Consider the following 17,991-nt stretch of genomic DNA (forward strand, 5'->3'; position numbering starts at 1 on the left):
AGGCAATGAGGTCATTTTGGGCCATTTAAGGTTATTTACCTGTTCATTTTCAGTTACTTCCAGGGGTGAGTGGGCCAGAACGGTCAGGAATGCAGTTCCGGTATAAGTTTCAGGGCCAGAACGCAGATCCGGTACACGGTGCTTTGCTTCCGAAAATATGACGTCAACTGTCAAAATGCTATGTAAAAAAATAAATAAATAAATAAATTAGCGCTGTCAAAATTATCGCGTTAACGCGCTGTAATTAATTTTTTTAATTAATCACGTTAAAATATTTGACGCAATTAACGCACATGTCCCGCTCAGACAGTATTCTGCCTTTTGGTAAGTTTTACAGCAAGGCTTTTTGTGCTGCAGCACAACAGTGAACTCTTCTGGTCGCGTTGCGACATGGTTTATTTTTTTTCTGGCCAGTTCATATGGCTGCACGACGTCTCGGGCTGAAGCCTACGTTTTAATGTTGTGCTTATATGATCCTTGGACAAGATTTGTCCGTAGGTATGGTTGTTGTAAAGAATGTACATATTATGTTAGTAAGTGAAATGTTATATTTTTTGTATGAGACGCTTTTTGTCTATGTTTAGTGAACCTGTATAGCGTGCTAAGCTAACGTTGGTGCTAATGCAATGCTTGTGTACTTTTTTTTTTGTAGTTTTATGACGGTCTAAAGAGGACAATGGCTAGAGGCTATTTTATTAATAAATCAGATGAAAAAGGAAGAAGTCTGATTATTAAGGCGTCGTTCACTAGCTGCCTAGCTTTGGAAAAAGTAGACGCTTCGGAGTGAGGACAGCATAGACAGATTTAAATGACAGTAGAGTGAAATGCCCACTACAGTCCTTATGTACCGTATGTTGAATGTACAGTGGGGAGAACAAGTATTTGATACACTGCCAATGGATTTTCCCATTGGCAGTGTATCAAATACTTGTTCTCCCCACTGTATATATCCATCTTGTGTCTTATCTTTCCATTCCAACAATTAATTTTACAGAATATATATAATTTACAGAAAAATATGGCATATTTTATAGATGGTTTGAATTGCGATTAATTGCGATTAATTACGATTAATTAATTTTTAAGCTGTAATTAACTCGATTAAAAATTTTAATCGTTTGACAGCCCTAAAAAAATGCTAAGCTGCCACACATACATTTCATCTCCAAGAAGAAAACAATCGACCAACATCAAATTTATATACACAAGTGTTGTTAACAACAAGCATAATAAAGTGCTTGTGTAGCGTAATCCGTTTCCACCGATATTTATTATTTATTTTATTCCACGAACGGCATGGAGGTTTCCCCAGCTGCTGCAGTTTTCTGAGTCTGACGGTGATGAATCATGTCAATGTGCGGATACACGCAAATTGCCTGGACTCATTTATCCGTTTAATTGGCTGCCATACTGACATGTGATCAGCAGAGATAGTTAGCTCTGATTGGTTCAAATGTGCATGTTTTCTGGAGCAGCAAAAAAAAAAAAAAATTGAATTGATGCGACAAAAAAGGGCAATGCAAATCTTTCAAATCTTTAAGAGCAACGAAAGACATGAGGAGGCTTACTTATCATATTTAGTTTTCTTTGCTCTGATGGGGAGGTTCAGAACATCTGAGCTGTCAATGTGCACTTTGGACTTAAATTTGTTCATTTATGTTAGGCTATTTATTAATTTCCTTATGATTTAAAAAAAGTAATGGTTGCACGATCTTCAAAATATATTCCATTTCTCTCTGCATAATTTGTCATTTGTGCTTACTTTTCTGAATGTATGTTGGTCATATCTTATTAAAAGTAAATGTTTACATTAACTTTAACCAGGGCCGGCCCAGGTCATTTGGGGGCCCTAAGCAAAATAATGCAAAGGGTCCCGTATTTTTGGCCCACCATTTCGTCACAGTATACTGTGAAACCCATACATGCAATCCAACCCATACGTCCATATTTTGTATATTAATCAGATTTTGTTGCACTGTATACTTAAAACTTCTCACCCCAAATGATTGTCAGTACTTACAGTAGATAGCGCCAAACCTCTTTCTAAAAGAGGAAAGAAAGAAGTTAAGGAAGAACTTTTATTTTTCAAGCTTGTAATCAAGTATCAAAACTCACAAAAGTCAAATAAAGCACACTGTAGTTAAAAAAAAAAAAAAAAAAAAAAAAAAAAAAAAAAAATTGCCAGATTAGGGGCCCCCAAGTGGTCAGGGGCCCTAAGCAGCTGCATAGTCTGCGTATAGGCTGGGCCGGCCCTGACTTCAACTTTAATATACATCCTATGTTCTTAAGTCATTAAAATTGAGATTTGGCATGTAGTATGTGAGGAAATGAGGGAAAATAAAAATTAGGAGTTGGAGGTTGGGGTTACTGCTGTTTTTGTTGATAAAAAAATACAATTTTGAATGAAAATCAGTTTTCAATTGTGCTATAGAAATAACTGTGCTAAAACAATTTTCTTTGCATTTCAGTTGTGTCAGAGGTTTGATCACCCCCCCCCCCCCCCCCAAAAGAAAGAAAATATATAAATAAGTAAAATTTCTGGCTCCGTGGCAACCTTCACGCCGGGGAGTTCTGGCAAAAAATTCTAGCCAGTTTCACCCCTGGTTACTTCCTGTTGATTTGGGGGTATTTTATGGGTCTCTTCCTGTTTATTTTGAGTTACAGAACAGGAAATGACCAGGGAATCACCCAAATGAATAGGCAGTGACTCAAACTCAACAGAAAATGACCTGTAAATGCCCTGAAAATCGGACAGAATGACTGTGAATGCTCTGGTTTCGAATCAACGAACGTTCCAAGTCTAAATGGATTTGGCGTCGAGCACCGTCAATGCAGCCTTAAAGTTGACTGAGACACTATTATGGTGGAAAATTTTGGTCGCAAATTGTTGGTTCAAATTTTTTTCTTTTTTTTTTTCTTTTTTTTTTTTTTTTTTCTTTTTTTTTTTTTTTAGACATTGATACCTTTTCAAAACGATAACCCGATTCTTGGCAGGGGCATATCGATAACCTTATGGGATACAAAGTATCACGATATATCACCATTTCGATATTTTGTCACACCCCTAATTGACAGTGATCTAAGGAAATACATCAATAACCTTCCTACTTTTGTAAATGGTTTAATGTTATTGTGCAAATTAACTTGGCTGACATTGAAGGTGATTTACATTCAATTCATTCGAATTGAATGATCATCGATCAATGCTAGCCCCTCCCAGTCAAAGTAGATTGGATGTCCGTAGTTGTCAATGGCCTCCAAAGCATCAGTATTCAATGCTTTTCTTTGTTCAAGTGGTTAGGAGTAAACTTTCCAAAAGTAGTTTGGTACTAATTTTGCAAACAAACCCATTAAAAAAATAACCAAAGTTGCCCGTTTTCCAATAGACTGGCTCACAAATGCGCTGGTCTTGCTCTCTCCCAAAGTCATTTGAAAAAGCTAGTCTCTAAATTAAACAAGCCTTATACAGGTATTCCCCGGGTTACGAATGAGTTCCATTCCTACGCAGGCGACTTAACCCTAATTTCCGCGCAAATTGGAATCAACACTTTAAATACCCCTCAATATCAAAATAACTATCCAAAAAGTCCAATAGTATTGTATTTTGTATAACTCATTCACTCCCAGCCATTTTCCCAGAGGAAGGCCCTTCGCTCCCGGCTGTTTTACTGGATTTTGATTGATTTTGCAAGGCCCAAAGAAAGTTATGTCGCCCGTTAACGCGATAATTTTGACAGCCCTAATAAATATATATATGTATAATAAATCAGAGAAAAACTTTTTTTTTTTTTTGATTGGAATTATTTTTTTTTGATTGAAGCAACTTTTTTTGGTCTAAAATATACATTTTGATTGAAGGATCGTTTTTTTTTTGTTTTGTTTTGTTTTTGTTTAATTGAAGCAACTTTTTTTATTGAATAATAAAGACACAAATCTACCTCCATATGGCTCCGCCCAGGGGATACAATTTTTGACTGGGGTAACTACATTGGCACGACACCGGTGGGCCCACCAAATTCAGTGGAAAGTATTGCCTAAGCAGCCTGATTTAGAATTCACCTCAAGAATAATGGGAAACCAAAAACGCTTATTGTGAACTTATTCTTATATTCTTGTAAGTTAATTTTATCGCTGACACTGCGTTTTGGGGTCCTCAACAGTTTGTCCCCCCCCCCCCCCCCCCCTTCCCCAAAAGTCAAACTCCGCCTATGACTAAATCACTTTCTTTTACAGGGATAAAGAAAAACAAGATCAGACATTGTTATATGAACATTCCTTAATATAGGACTGAATATTTAATGGGGTGTCCTAATTTTTACACAAGACTGTAAAACAATGAGAAGCAGTTTTTGACAGTTTTGTTAATGAAATCCTGACATTTGAAAAATATGATAATATTCATCTTTTTTTTGCGTTTGGAAGGATGGAGGTTTATTTCAAACATGCTTCGTTTCGATGGAGGCATCAGGTGCTATCAAAATGTCCTTTGTCAGTAAACGCACGCTTCTCGTTCAATCAGTTCATTAAACGGTAGGCGAGAAACACGATCGGACGTTTGATTCGATGGCTCGACTGTGTAATTTCCAAATGTAATTGCTCCGTCAAGTGATGTGGTGCAATGCAGCAACTTTTCGCGGGCTTAATGAGTTGTGTGGCAGCAAAAGAAAAACAACGCGGGGGCTTCTCTGATCTCCTTTGTGATTGGGATTAACTCCTTCCTCCAAGTGAACCTTTGTTTGTATTCACCCTGAGAGCAAAGCGCATTTAGAATAACACGGCATCTGAAAAGGAATGTGGAACCAATAACGAATGAGCAGAGGTGGGCAGTAACGCGTTACATTTATTCCGTTACATTTAGTTCACTTTTTGGGGGAAAAAATGTACTTCAGACAGTAGTTTTACCACACCGAACTTTTTATGAATCTACTAGACCTTTTCAAAAAATTTGCATATTTTGATAAAGTTCATTATTTTCTGTAATGTATTGATAAACATTTGACTTTCATATATTTTAGATTCAGTACACACAACTGAAGTAGTCCAAGGCCTTCATTGTTTTAATATTGATGATTTTGGCAAAAAAGTAAAAAAAAAAAAAAAAAAATCCCTATCCGACCATTACAAAAAAGTGTTTTTTAATACAAAAAAGTGGGGTGGCGTGGCTCAGTGGTAGAGTAGTTGTCCCCTAAAACCTTAGGTTGTGGGTTCGATTCTCCGCCCTGATGAACTCGTCTAAGTGTCCTTGAGCAAGATACTGAACCCCACGTTGCTCCTGGTGTAGCGTCACCAGTAGGTAGATGGCGAGATAGTGTAAAGCGCTTTGAGCGCCTTGAAAGGTGGGAAAGCGCTATATAAGTATAACACCATTTACCATAACACCATTTACCAAAAAAAAGAAGTCAACCTTCAACTAATTATATCAGCTATTAGAGGCGTGCAAAATTTCCTATTCTTAGATTATTCGCGATTCGGCCATGGAAGTTTCGAGAATGATTCACAAACATCTAAATTCCGATTATTGAATTTTACCAGGTAAAGCGGAAATAAAACGCAGTCAGCACGGTCATCGGGATGCAATGAGGAACGGACCGAGAGTAGATATCATGTGCAGCTAATACCGCCAGATAAACAAACAAACAAACAAAAAAATGATCATACCTGACTGCGGCCGGCAGCCGCTACAAACAGCGCCCAGTAAGTTGCTAGTTTCTACAAACATACAGCAACATACGGCTATAGTAGATATCACATATATCTAGACTAGATGTGAAATGACAGACTTTCCCGCACAAGTAAACAGGCGCCATCTTAAAGTGATCCTCTCACTTAAATACATGTAGGCTCTAATAAACCACAATTGTTCTCTTGTACTAAAATATGTTGTTAAAAACACATAAAATGTTAAATCAATGGCAATATTTTATAATATTTAGTCCATATTTTGACCGTTAGTTGGCGCCATGGTTTGAGGGCTCGCAGTGATGACGTATAGCTGGCATCTTCCCAAATGTGTAGCGTATTCAACAATTTCTTATTGCTGCGTAAACTCGTGAAGTAAAATGCCACGATGTGCTGCTTTTGGATGCAATTTCCAGTCAAATGGAAACAAGGATAGTGAAGTGAGTGGTCATGGTGGAATTATTATTTTTAGTGAACTAATGTGCATAAGTGGAAGCTTCTCCCCCTTTTTTTTATCCTACCCACCACGCGTTACAACTGGCGCCCGAACATTTTTCCTCGATCCTCAGTCAAGTAAGGGATCCGTCTATTTTGTGGTTCCGACGGTCCCACCGCGTCTGCAATATTGGTTTCAGATCTGTCCATTTTTTTTTGATTCGTCGGTCCCACAGCGGCTTTTCGGATCAGTCTATTTTGTGGTAGTCTTCCTCTTGTTCTGACTCTATTTTAAAAATCTGAAAATAGGGTTCGAAACACAAGTTGATAATGTTTTCCAATTGAATAGCAATCATACAGCAAGCCAAAACAGCATATAGACCCAGGCAAGGAGGAAAGCTGGCTCCAGGCTCTACAAACAACAAGTACACAAAAATGTTCCCGAGAAAAGACAGCGCTAGCTTAAGAATTCAGTCTTTTGAAGACTCTGGTGAGGCGGAATATGGTCCGGGAGAAGGGTGTGTTTGGGTAATTTTCTGTTGCAGGTTGGGCCAAAGAGTACGTGCTTCACTGTTGCCAAGGCAACCAGAGTTGGAGATTTTGTCAGTCTCGGTTCCCAAGGAGCGCTGAGTGTTCAAATTCTCAGCTGTGGAGTCTTCTTGTAATTAGGTGTTCCTTGTGGTAAGACAGGATGTCCTGCCATTGTTCTGGACTGTCCATTTTTGGCCCCCAGAGGCACTGATGGCGGGATTTGGTGGTCAAGATGCGGGCTTGTAGATGTCTTGGCCATGACCTGCTTGTCTTGCTCCGTCAGCGTCATTCACTAGGTCCCCCCGTGTGGTTCTGGGATTTTTGCTCACCGTTCTTGTTATCATTTTGACGCCACGGGGTGAGAGCTTGCATGGAGCCCCAGATCGAGGAAGATTATCAGTGGTCTTGTATGTCTCCCATTTTCTAATAATTGCTCCACAGTTTATTTCTTTACACCAAGCGTTTTACCTATTGCAGATTCAGTCTTCCCAGCCTGGTGCAGGTCTACAATTTTGTCTCTGGTGTCCTTCGACAGCTCTTTGGTCTTGGCCATAGTGGAGTTTGGAGTGTGACTGACTGAAGTTGTGGACAGGTGTCTTTTATACCGATTTAAAACAGGTGCCATTAATGCAGGTAACGGGTGGAGCCTCGTTAGACCTCGTGAGAAGAAGTTAGACCACTTTGACCGCCAGTAATCTTGCATGTTTGTAGGTGACCAAATACTTGTTTTCCACTCTAATTTGGAAATAAATTCTTTAAAAATCAGATTTTCTGTTTTTTTTTTTTTTTTTTGCCACATTCTGTCTCTCATGGTTGAGTTTTACCCATGTTGACAATTCCAGGCCTCTCGAATCTTTTCAAGTAGGAGAACTTGCACAATTGGTGGTTGACTTATTTACTTATTTGCCCCACTGTATCTGTTATGCCCTTATCTGTTATCCTGGGGCGGCAAATTCCAATCACTCCAAGTCCAACTACTCATAATATATAATATATTCTACTTGCTTTGTTAAACAAAAATTTTAAATGCTATTTACTTTATATTGGGTGTGTAAGAGTAATACAAACAGTAAGTAGGGGAAAGGATGCTATTCCCTTATGTACACTTATGTTCAAAATGACACCCATTTTAACAATAAAACACTTGACACAAAACAATTGGTTTTCAAATGTCCGTCCAGTGAGATCAATATGTAATAAAACTATATAAAAGGAAATAAAACTGAGCCTTCAATGACTTTTCGGATTCTTTCTTTGAATATTGACTTAGATTTCTGTGTATATATATTCCATCTAGGTGCTCCTAAATTTTAATTAAAATAGGTTGAGAGAAGGCATGTGCCGGTATGAGATTTTGACGGTACGATAACCGTGAGCAAAAATACCGCGGTTTCACGGTATCACGGTATTGCAATTATAGCTCCAAAATGTGTTATTTTGAGATGTATGGGTTAAAAAAACTTTTTTTTCCCCATTGAACAGGATTTTTTTTTTTTTTAACATAGTTGCAAGTTGGAATATGAATGTATTGTTAAAATAAATAAATTATCAATAAAAAAAAAACAAATATTTTAAATAAAATTAAAATATGACATAGACTATACCCACAGCCACAGCTCAAATTGCTCAAGTTTAGAGCAAGAAAAAAATAATTTCTATAAAAAAGTAAAAACTCTTCTGAATAAATTTTTTAAAAATTTATACTGCATAATTTTTTTTGAGGATTGAAAAGCTCAAGTGAAGTTTCGCCATTTTCTGCCACTGTGTCAACTCTAGTCTACATGATGTCATGCCTTTGAGTTATAAAGAACAAAGAATTCAAAAGTTAATAAGTTAGTTAAAAATGTATAAGTTAGTTAAAATGTAAATATTGTTGTGGAAAGGTTTCATCTAAAAAAAAACAAAAAAAATCATTGGGAGTGAGACCTCTCCTTGATCCAACGAACATGGATTTGTCCTTAGGGCAAAATCATCTTTCCTCAATTAACGATCTTTGATGCTATGTCTTTTTCCCCTTTATTCAAGTGAATCAAGCTTGTTTTCTCACTCTGCGGCTCTAACACTCGACGAAGTTGCTCTCCCAGCTAAGCCTAGGCTAACACTCGTCTTTGTAAGCTTTTAGTTAGTTTGCATATCGAATTTCAAAGGAAAATATGTGTTTTGTTTTTGGCGAACTTTTTCACAGTGCTAATTTGTTGAAGCTACTCACACTGTACTTGGAAAAATACAATTGTACAACGTTTTAAATGTATTCATTTTGTATATTCCACTTACCACGATTTGAGAGCTCAATAAATTGAAGAAAAGAAGCCTTATGTTTGGAGTATTTGTTTAGGGTTCGTTGGCTGTTTAGCCGATAGTCACTTTCACACACAACAACAAATGGGAGCGGGTGAGTGCTGCCACGCCACTTCTGGCTGCGTTTTTGACACATGAAAAATGGCGAATACCGTATTACGGTCTGACGGAAAAATTTAGTGGTTTTGAAACCGCGACGTTTTCACACCACGGTAAACCGTGAAACCGGTAACCGGCACATGTCTAAAGAGTACTTTTTAAATTCACCACCTGTTACCTCTCATACGTTCTCAGTTAAAACTAACCGATATTAGGGCCCGAGCGTACCTAAAAGCTTTTTTTTGCATTTGGTTATTACCATGCCTGCACTCACTGTCTTTAGGTTTGATTAAATTCAACACGTGAGGGCAGGTTCTTTTAATGATAGACATGTCTATCATGATTTGACACAAAAGCTTTAAAAGACAGAGAAATTACAGTCTGGCATTTTTCATCAGAGCAGCCATTTAAGTATGATTTCTTCTAAGAGGTACTTTTCATAACAATTTTCTGCAAATTTAAAACAGTTATTCTTGAGTTTGATCGTGTTTATTGCCTTTGATGGCAATAGATGTCAAATCCATTTTAACTGGTAGGGATTGCAGAAAAATACAATACTATTACACAATAATAAAAGAGAAAATGATTATAATATTAAATACAAATATCAGACTAAATCAAAATGAAAACACGACCAAAAAAATTACACTAAAATATATGAGTTATTAGCTAAACATACGTAAATAATTAAAACGTTGCGTACTGTTAGTTGACAAAAATAGGCAATAATTCCACAAAACAAATACAAAAATATTCCCAAAAAAATACATTATGCAAAAAAATAAATTTTAAAAGTATAAAACATATGACTAAAAAATGGAAACCCAACATATTGCATCCTATTTGCTGACTAAAATGACCACATATTTCACAAAAATATGATACAAAAACGAACATATAGTCCACAAAAATACTACCCCCAAAATAAAACTAATATTACACAAACTACATGAATATTACCCAAAAAATACATTTCTAAAGTGGCAAAATATATGACTAAAAGTATAAAAATGTAATACAAAGAAATTCAACATAGAAAAAATATATAATAAATAGGTACAGAACTGATACAAAAATGCTCAAATTCATAAAACTAATATTAAACATATATGTATTAATATTACCCCAAAGTTAAATGTAGAAATAGCCAAATATTTGACTAAAAGTACAAAAATGTGATACAAAATAATACTCCAAAATATAAAATCAATTTAAATCCAAAATATATTAGCTAAAAATGAAATTAAATGCTAATAAATGTGACATAAAAACAAAAGATATTAGTCAAAAATGTCCCAAAAATTGAAAAAAATATATCCATGGCAGAAAACAACCAGGTGACTTGAAGTTCCGCTCTGAGACCCCCAATTTGGCCAAATTTCAAAATTGTCCTATATGCATGTGTGATACATCATTGGAAAGTTTAAAATCTCAATTTTCTGGGGGAAGAAAAAATTTGAACAGGAAGGCATTGAAAAAAAAAAATAGATATATTTTTTAACAGCAAAACTAGGGGTGAAAGTGGGTCAGAACGGTCAGGAACGCAGTTCCGGTATAAGATTCAGGGCCGGAATGCTATTCCGGTACACGGTGCTTTTATTCCAAAAATATAACGGCAACTGTCAAAACGCTATTAAAAAAAAAAAAATGCTAAGCTGCAACAATTGCATTTCATCTCCAAGGAGATAACAATCTACCAACATCAGATTTACATAAACAAGTGTAAACAACAAGCATAATACATTGCTTGTGTAGCGTAATCCGTTTCCACCGATATTTATCATTTATTTTATTCCACGGACGGCATGGAGGTTTCCCCAGCTGCTGCAGTTATCTGTGTCTGACGATGATGAGTCACGTCAACGTGCCAATGCACACAGCAAAGCAAAACGCCTGGACTCACTTATCCGTTCAAATGGCTGACATACTGACGTGATCAGCAGAGATAGTTAGCTCTGATTGGTTCAAATGTGCATGTTTTCTGGAACAGCAAAAAAAAGAAAAAAAAAAGTTTGTCGAATTGATGCAACAAAAAAAGGGCAATGCAACAGAAAATGGATCAAATCTTTAAGAGCAACGAAAGACATGAGGAGGCTTATTTCTCATTTTTAGTTGCATTTGCTCTGATGGGGAGGTTCAGAACATCTTAGCTGTCAGTGTGCACTTTGGACTTATATTTGTTCATTTATGTTAGGCTACTTATTCATTTCCTTTATGATTTAAAAAAGTCAATGTTTGCTCGATCTTCAAAATTTATTCCATTTCACTCTGTATAATATCATTTGTACTTATTTTTCTGAATTTATGTTACTTATATCTAAAATCACTTTTTGAATGTGTAATAACTGCGCCAAACAGTTTTCTTTGCATTTCAGTAGTTTTAGAAGGTTTGACTGCTCCCCCCCCAAAATATAAATAAATAAACAAAAATTCTGGCTCCGTGGCGACTTTCACGTCGGGGAGTTCCGGCAAGAAATTCTAGCCACTTTCACACCTGAGCAAAACCCTAACAGGATGTGAGAGCATAAATAAAGACGCCATGATTTTAGCGAGACATCATCGCGTACTTACCTCTTTTCGATCCAAAAACTCCATGTAGCATGTATCACCGAGTGTCAACACACAGCTCTGAATGGCCACAGCTGGATTTTTGGGGGGATTTTGTGGGTGAAACATGGTAATATAACAAGAGTCGCGATGTAGAAATCGCAGACATCAAGGAGTAATCGAGATTTTCATTTTCATATATTTACCAGGCCTGTCAAAAGTATCGCGTTAACGGGCGGTAATTAATTTTTAAAATTAATCACGTTAAAAAGCTAAAAATGACAGACATATTGAATAATAAATATTATTACTTACCTTCTTTTTATGGCTGGGTTGAAACAAAAGCAATTGCGCGACGTCTGTAAACGGTGGCTTCCAGGGAAAAGTGAGAAATTAAAAATAGTTCGGGGGCTTTTTGCGCCATGAATCTGCTATGGCAGCATATAGACATAATGTTCTATCAAACACAACAGTTCTTTTGCCTTAAAATACAGCAGTTTCTTTTAAAGAGGGGTGCAAGAGCAGAAACTGCTTTTTCAGCCTTGTCTGTGTTTTCCGCTATATATATCTAAAAACTAGGGCTGTCAAACGATTAAAAATTTTAATCGAGTTAATTACAGCTTAAAAATTAAATAATCGTAATTAATCGCATCCATCTATAAAATATGCCATATTTTTCTGTAAATTATTGTTGGAATGGAAAGATAAGACACAAGACGAATATATATATTCAACATGCGGTACATAAGGACTTTGTTTATTGTAACAATAAGTCAACAAGATGGCATCAACATTATTAACATTCTCGTAAAGCGATTCATGGATAGAAAGACTTGTAGTTCGTAAAAGATAAATGTTAGTAGAAATTATAGAAATTTTATATTAAAGTAGTTAAACTAGTTGCTCACCTTTGTTGATGTCAATAATTACACCTTGCTCACTCATTGTGCTTAAACCCATACAATCATTTGGACCCAAGCGCCAGCAGAGGGCGCCAAACACTAAAAAACAAGTAACAAGCAGACATTACACTGCTGTCATTTTAATCTGTTTGAGCGGTGTATGTGCGTTAATTGCGTCAAATATTTCAACGTGATTAATTTAAAAATAATAATAATAATTTTGACAGCCCTACTAAAAACATAAATACAGTATGCAAAAAGACACAGCAGTTAAAACAAATTGGTCCTGCAACACCTCACCGCTGTCACACAACAGACAAACGCGACACATTCGGGTGTTTTAAACGCCACGCCGACAGGCAATTAAAAAGCCAGACAAGAGTGGGGGGAAATGACTTTTCACGATATGCTTTTAATTGTCACGAAACAAGCTCGCAGTCTGTGTGCTGCACTGCAGAGCAGGTGGCTTTTTATCACTTTGCATCACACTCGCCCGGGGTCATCTTGCAGCCCTAGGATTTAAGTGTTGTGCAGGATTTCGAGGTAAATAAATAGAAGGCTGAAAGGATACGGTGTGGCTTTTTTGTTTTTCCACTCCATTCTTTTTTAGTCACATTGGGAGGGACTGACGAGGCCCCCTTTTGTTCGCCTACGTTTCACGGTGGCCGTGGGCTTTCCGCCAGGCTGCCAGCGGGAGCTCCCGGCCGCCGCATCTAAGGCACGCCAACCCCGCGCTATTAGCATCTCTTAATGCCCGGCAGCAGGGGGCCGGGTCCACTGCGGGTTTTTAATGCAGCTGTTGAGGGATGACATAAAAAGGGGTTCGCCCGCCCTCCAGCAGTTCACACCTGACCGGGCCGGAATGCTGAGGAGTGCATGCTCAAGGCCTGGGGGACTTTAGGGGGGATGGGGATGCGAGAGAATTTAACTAAGCTTTCAAACTGCTTATCTTCCCCCCCATGTACACGCAAGGGTGAGGCACACTCTTTAAAAGAGGTCACCCCTGAAAACTGGAAGGCTAATACTTGATTCATTTTGGGTGCAAATCTACAATTCTCATCCCCCCCTCATTGAAGTACAAGGGGTAAATTTGAGAAAATGTATTCCCAGGCGCATGCCAAAATCAACAAGTGGTGCTTTGGAAATCGCCTCAGAAAATCAGAAGGCATTATTGGGGAAAAAAAAAATGTATATACAGTGGGGCAAATAAGTATTTAGTCGACCACTAATTGTGCAAGTTCTCCCACTTGAAAATATTAGAGAGGCCTGTCATTGTCAACATGGCTAAACCTCAACCATGAGAGACAGAATGTGGGAAAAAAAACAGAAAATCATATTGTTTGATTTTTAAAGAATTTATTTGCAGATCATGGTGGAGAATAAGTATTTGGTCAATACCAAAAGTTAATCTCAATACTTTGTTATGTACCCTTTGTTGGCAATAACGGAGGCCAAAGGTTTTCTGTAACTTTTCACACACTGTTGCTGGTATTTTGGGCCATTCCTCCATGCAGAACTCCTCTAGAGCAGTGATGTTTTGGGGCTGTCGTTGGGCAACACGGACTTTCAACTCCCTCCACAGATTTTCAATGGCGTTGACATCTGGAGCCTGGCTATGCCACTCCAGGACCTTGAAATGCTTCTTACGAAGCCACTCCTTTGTTGCCCTGGCTGTGTGTTTGGGATCATTGTCATGCTGAAAGACCCAGCAACGTCTCATCTTCAATGCCCTTGCTGATGGAAGGAGATTTTCACTCAAAATCTCTCGATACATGGCCCCATTCATTCTTTCCTTTACACAGAGCAGTCGTCCTGGTCCCTTTGCAGAAAAACAGCCCCAAAGCATGATGTTCCCACCCCCATGCTTCACAGTGGGTATTGTGCAATTGAGTATTCTTTCTCCTCCAAACACGAGAACCTGTGTTTCTACCAAAAATTTTGGTTTTATCTGACCATAACACATTCTCCCAGTCCTCTAATGGAAACTCCAAATGCTCTCTAGCGAACCGCAGACGGGCCTGGACGTGTACTGGCTTCAGCAGAGGACACGTCAGGCCGTGCAGGATTTGAGTCCATGGCAGCGCATTGTGTTACTGATAGTAGCCTTTGTTACTGTGGTCCCAGTTCTCTGTAGGTCATTCACTAGGTCCCCCCGTGTGGTTCTGGGATTTTTGCTCACCGTTCTTGTTATCATTTTGACACCACGGTGTGAGATCTTGCATGGAGCCCCAGATCGAGGGAGATTATCAGTGGTCTTGTATGTCTTCCATTTTCTAATAATTGCTCCCACAGTTGATTTCTTTACACCAGGCGAAGAGTGAAGAGTTACAGAAAACATTTGGCCTCCGTTATTGCCAACAAAGGGTATATAACAAAGTACTGAGATGAACTTTTGGTATTGATCAAGTACTTATGGTATTGACCAAGTACTTATTTTCCACCATGATTTGCAAATAAACTCTTTAAAAATCAAACAATGTGATTTTCTGTTTTTTATTTTCTTTCCACATTGTGTCTCTCATGGTTGGGGTTTACCCATGTTGACAATTGATTTTCAAGTAGGAGAACTTCCACAATTGGTGGTTGACTAAATACTTATTTGCCCCACTATACATATATATATATATATATGTGTGTGTGTGTGTGTGTGTGTGTGTGTGTGTGTGTGTGTGTGTGTGTGTGTGTGTGTGTGTATACATACACTAGTGGAAAACACAGACAAGACTGAAAAAGCAGTTTCTGCTCTTGCACTCCTCTTTAAAAGAAACTGCTGTATTTTAAGCCAAAACAACTGTTGTGTTTGATAGAACAATATGTCTATATGCTGCCATGGCAGATTTATGGCGCAATAAAATTATTTTTAATTTTTCCGTTTAACTCTGAAAACCCCCGTATACAGACGTCGCGCAACCACTTTTGTTTCAACCCAGCCATAAAATGAAGGAAATTAATTATATTTATTATTCAAAATGTCTGTCATTTTTAGCTTAGAATCATTGATTGATGTCTCATATTCCATTTAAAAAAGAAAAAAAAAAACGACTGTAAAAAATTATTCACTCACATATTTTAAACTTTTAAACAAATTATGTCACAATGAAAAAAAATCCGTCGTAAAAAAAGTCACGGATATCTACCTCATAACTATCGCTTAATTGTATTTTTTTGTTGTTGTTGTTACTTTCGCATTTTCTCCGATAATTTATTGCTGATAGCCAAAGTTGATTAGAATGAGTGGTTCCCATTGGATTCCATAGAAAATGCAAGCAGGTCATTTTTGACCCACTTATGGAAGCTTGGGTTAGTAATACAAAAACTGAAATTTCTTAAAATGTATAAAAGGTAAGTTAAAATTGTCAATTACATTATATAAAAAACGTCTTTTTGAGGAATACCTGGAATATGAAATGATAACAATTTTCAGTCCAATATTTGTCCAAGTTCAACATATTTCAAGAAAACAACGTCACCGGGTCATTTTTGACCCACTTATGCATCTAAGGGTCAATAAAGTAAAGTAAAAAATAAGATACTGTGAGGTACAATCAGGCACTGTTTAGGCAACAAACAAACAAAAAAATACCCCCCCCCCCCAAAAAAAAAGACTGGAGACAAAATGGAGGACGAGAACTCTGCCGAAGTCGAAATCGCGTGATTCGAGTACGTCGTAACCCGGGGACCACCTGTAATTCATACTTTAAAAAATGTCAGAAAGTTACGGGTCACAAAAGTCGTATACACTTTTTGCCAGAAGGGTACGGTTCCTCCAAAATTAGCCAAAAACTTTCCCAACCATTTCCAATGGCCCTATTTGCCATTCCATTGAAAAAAAGTGACCTGTAATCAACAGGAAATGTCCCGCTATCAACCCGAATTGACCCTAACATGCCTACAAATTACAGAACGTGATCCTATATCAACAGGGAGTGACACCGTGCCTGAAAATCTACAGGAAATAACCCCCAAATGACCCTAGATCAACAGGAAGTATCCTGATAGCAATCAGAAGTCACCCTGAAATGCCCCTGAAACAACAGGAAGTGACTCGATATGAACAGTAAGTGACCCTGAAACGCCCCCAAATCAATAGGACGTGACCTAATATCAAAAGGAAGTGACTCGATATAAACAGGAAATGAGCCTGAATTGTCCCCAAATCAACAGGAAGTAACCTGATACAACAGGAAGGACGTGACCGTGAAATGACCCCAGATCAATAGAAAGTGACCTGATAACTACAGGAAATGACCTCGAAATGACCCCAACTCGACAGCAAGTGACCACGAGTTGCCCCAAATCAACACAAAGTGAATCGATATTAACAGGAAATGACCCTCAAATGTCCCCAAATCAACAGGAAAGGACCTGATACAAGAGGAAGGCAGTCATCCTGAAATGACCACATATCAATTGGAAGTGACCCTGAGTTGCCCCAAATCAACAGGAAGTGACATAATATCAACAGAAAGTGACCCTGAAATGCCCCAGAATCAACAAGAAGTTATCCGATATGCCAACCATCATAGCAAAGCTACCATCGCAATTTCTATAGGGCGGAAAACCCAGACAAGACTGAAAAAGCAGTTTCTGCTCTTGCACCCCTCTTTAAAAAATAAACTGCCGTATTTTAAGCCAAAAGAACTGTTGTGTTTGATAGAACAATATGTCTCTATGCTGCCATAGCAGATTTATGGCGCACTAAGCCTCCGAACTATTTTTAATTTGTACGTTTTACCCTGAAAACCCCCCGTTTACAGACATCGCGCAACCGCTTTTGTTTCAACCTAGCCATAAAAAGAAGGCAATTAATTGTATTTATTATTCAAAATATCTGTATTTTTACCTTAGAATCATTAATTGATGTCTAAATTTTGGTTTAAAAAAAAAAAAAAAAAACTAATTTAAAAAGGTATTCACTCGCATATTTTAAACTTTTAAACGAATTACGTCACAATGAAAAATTTGGCGTCTGTAAAAAAGTCACGGATATCTACCTCATAATTATCGTTTAATTGTAGGGCTGTCAAACGATTAAAATTTTTAATCAAGTTAATCATAGCTTTAAGAAATTAATTAATCGTAATTAATCGCAATTCAAACCATCTATAAAATATGCCATATTTTTGTGTAAATTATTGTTGGAATGGAAAGAAGACACAAAGAAGATGGATACAGTATATATTCAACATACTGTACATAAGTACTGTATTTGTTTATTATAACAAGAAATCCACAAGATGGCATTAACATTATTGACATTCTTTCTGTTAAAGGGATCCACGGATAGAAAGACTTGTAGTTCTTAAAAGATCAATTTCAGTACAAGTTATAGTAATTTTATATTAAAACCCCTCTTAATGTTTTCGTTTGAATAAAATTTGTAAAATTTTCAATCAAAAAATAAACTAGTAGCTCGCCATTGTTGATATCAATAATTACACAATGCTCATGGTACATAAAATCAGTCGCACCCAAGCGCCAGCAGAGGGAGACAAAAAAC

The 17,991-nt window shown here is 37.4% G+C and overlaps 1 protein-coding gene across 13 annotated transcripts in view; it reads left to right on the forward strand.

The window, feature by feature from the left end:
- Positions 1-17,991, forward strand: part of tenm4 (teneurin transmembrane protein 4) — a 630,468-nt gene that overhangs the window by 228,229 nt on the left and 384,248 nt on the right. The window lies entirely within an intron of this gene.

The sequence above is a fragment of the Corythoichthys intestinalis genome, chromosome 6 (assembly GCF_030265065.1).
Source record: "Corythoichthys intestinalis isolate RoL2023-P3 chromosome 6, ASM3026506v1, whole genome shotgun sequence".
In the NCBI taxonomy this organism is placed as follows: domain Eukaryota; kingdom Metazoa; phylum Chordata; class Actinopteri; order Syngnathiformes; family Syngnathidae; genus Corythoichthys; species Corythoichthys intestinalis.